Below are 3091 nucleotides of genomic sequence, written 5' to 3' on the forward strand. Positions count from 1 at the left end.
CTCCCGCCGCCGCCCCCGCCGGTCCCTCCGCGGCTTTCTCCGCAAGGCGAGTGGGCGCTCAGCCGCGGCGCGCAGACCTGGCGTCCGACCCAGCGCAGCGCGGGGAGAGCGGGTCCGGCGTGGCGGACCCGGAGCGGGAGAGGCGGGGAGAGGGGGTGGAGAAGAGAAAGGGAGGAGGCGGTCAGTGGCTGGGTGCCGAGCCGCCTCCACCGCGGCATCGCCCCAGCCCTCCCCTCCCCTTCTTCTGCCGGCACCGCCCCCGCCCCAGAGTGCACCCTCCCGCCGGGGTCGCTTGGAGGGACCACCACCGTTTCCCTTGTTGGAGCTCAGCCCCGCCCCGCAGCCGCTTGGTGGTGGGGGTGGGGGTGTTCTCCCACCCAAACTCTCCCTGGCTTCCTCTCAGTCTCGGTCGCCCGAGTCGGCGGTTATCCCTGCTCCCCGCTTGTCCCGCGGCCCTCTCCGCAGCCCCGCGCCCGCAACTCCTTACCCTGGCTTAGGCAGCGAGCCGCACCGCTCTTTGGCCCAGACCCGGGCCATGGCGGGTGGGTGGGCGCCGGGGGCTGGGAGAAGGGCGGGATGCTGTGCCAGGTGGGAGACAAGGCCGGTGACAGCGGCGACGCCGGGAGTCTGCAGTGTGCGAGCGAGAAGTGAGCGCAGAGCGCAGGGCGAGCAGGTGCCTGTGGCGCCGAGAGCGCACGAGCGAGCACAGAGCAGCGGCCGTGAGTGACGGCGGAGGCGGCGGGGGTGGGGTGGGGTGGAGAGCGCCGGGCTTGACTCGGGGCCCGGAGGTTTCCGGGCGGGGGCGGGGTTCCTGCCCCTCTTTGGCCAGCCTCTGCGGCCCCCACCGGCCGCTCGTCTCGGCCCCAGCTTTACCCGGTGGGAGGGGGATCCCGAGGCGGCGGGAGGCGGATGTAGGGTCCGCAGCCACGTTCCGGAGCCCATCCCCCGCCCGCAAAGCCCCGCAGCCCCGTACGTCCTCCAGCCTTCACCCTGAGTTTGCCCTCTCCCCAGCCATCTGCAGGAGTGCTCTCTGGTCCCTGAAGGGAACGCGGGACAGGCATGTGGTCTGGACCCGGCACACCGCCTTTCGGGCGACTCCTTCCCCGTGAGAGTCCTCAGCCTGTGGATTTCAGGATCTCTGATCAAGACTCACCCCTTGCCTTACTCCTCAGCTCTGACTCAAGGTTGTGGTCAGGGAACCCGGGCAGGTTTCCATGTCTGCTTTCCTTGCCCTGCCTGCCTGCTGGCGGCGCCACCAGGGGGTCCCCCGGAGTCCAAGAGAAGGGAACCTAGAGGGAAAATGATTCCTGCAGCCAGCCTGGCCCAGCTGTCGGCCACACAGCCCGAACGCCTGAGAGAAACGAACCTGCAGGCTCCTGTAAGCTTTGCCCCAACCAGCAGGTGTCCGGGCAACACCCACCCTTCTTCCCTCACCCTTTGGGTTTCGGTGGCCAAGGAGCCCCTCCACCCCTCAGGTCACTGTTGCTCAGATAATGAGTCCTTGTTTGCCATGGTCTCTGGCTAGGGACAGGAGGAATGTGTGAGGCTGTCATCCTCTCCCTGGAGTTCCCGTCTAGGGGCCGTCTGTCATTTCATCCCACGGGGGAGCCTGCCCTTAGAAATCCCATCTTCCCTTTGAAACCACTTTGGACCCATGCCCATGAATATAAGAGCCTGTAGGGCCCCACTGCTATCCTCCGCATCTGAAGGGAGGGGGCAGGCTTGCACTGTGCTACACAGATCCAGGACTACAGTGGGATTCTAGGAAAGCAGATTCGGGCACTGCCTCCAAGCCTGCTTCTGATGGCAAACGCTCGCCCACTGTGCAGTGGCCTGTCTGGAGAGGCAGCTCTCTGCGTCCCGGATCCAGCAGAGGCTGATGGCCTGGGCTCGGGTGTGCTGGGGGAGAATTCCTGCAGCTACAGCAAGTTACACCTTGGTCACTTTAGGATTTGTCAGCCTTCTAAACCCATACCACCTCATCAAACCAAAAAACAAACCGGTTGCCATTGAGTTGATCCCCACTAAACCACAGCGACCCTGTAGAACCGAGTAGAACCGCCCCACAGGGTTTCCAAGGAGCAGCTGGTGGATTCCAACTGCCAACCTTTTGGTTAGCAGCCGAGCTCTTAACCACTGTGCCACCAGGGCTCCTACCCCCTTGTAGGGTAAGGTATTTCTTGTGCACTGCGTGAATTAGTATTACTATTAATAAGGATACTAGCTAGACTTTATCAAATGCCTTTCATGTTGCAGGCGCTGGCTACACACTTTCCATGCACCCTTGTCAGCATGATGGCCAAGCAATGGTGCTCAGACGTAAATCAGGTCATTCTTCCTCTGCTCAATGCCCGGCCGTGGCTCCCATTTCACTCGGCACAAACACCAGTGTCCTCGTGGAGGCTGACAAGGTCAACCAGTTAGCCTCTCTGCCCTCACCTCGTCATCTTGCTAACCCTTCCCTGGTTCCTCACACCCTTCCAGCCACACGTGGCTCCTTCCTGGGAGGTAATGCTCCAGGCGGGCTCCCAGCCCAGGGCCTTTGCCGGCTCTTCCCCCAGACACACGCTTGGTTCTTCAGTTTCTTCGTGTTCCTGCATGTTCTTCAGACCTTTGCTGAGGAGTCAACTTCCTGCCCAGTGCACCATATTCAATGTGCAATCTGCAAACCCTCCCCTCCGCAGCAATCCGGATTCCTCACCCTACTGTCCTTCCCCCCGCCCCCATAGCACTTACCACCTTCCAACATACCGTACAGTATCCTTATTGATTGTGTTTCTTGTTCACCGTCTGCAAACTCCATTCGGACGGGACTTGGTCTGCCTTGTTCACTGGTCTATCTCCAGCACCTAGAACAAGGCCTGGCACATAACGGGAGCTCAGTAAATATTGGGGCAGTGAATGGATGAGCTCATTTAACCTTATAATAACGCTGTGAGGCAGACACTGTTAGTTCACCCCATTTTATAAACGGCTAAGCTCAGAGAGGTTAAGCAACTTGCCCAAGGTCACACAGCTATGAAGTGGTCAAGTGAGGCTTCAACCCAGGTCTGTCTAATTCTGGGGTCCTAATTCTTAACCAAGGAGTCCT

This window comes from Trichechus manatus, unplaced genomic scaffold (genome assembly GCF_000243295.1).
Source record: "Trichechus manatus latirostris isolate Lorelei unplaced genomic scaffold, TriManLat1.0 scaffold00014, whole genome shotgun sequence".
In the NCBI taxonomy this organism is placed as follows: Eukaryota; Metazoa; Chordata; class Mammalia; order Sirenia; family Trichechidae; genus Trichechus; species Trichechus manatus.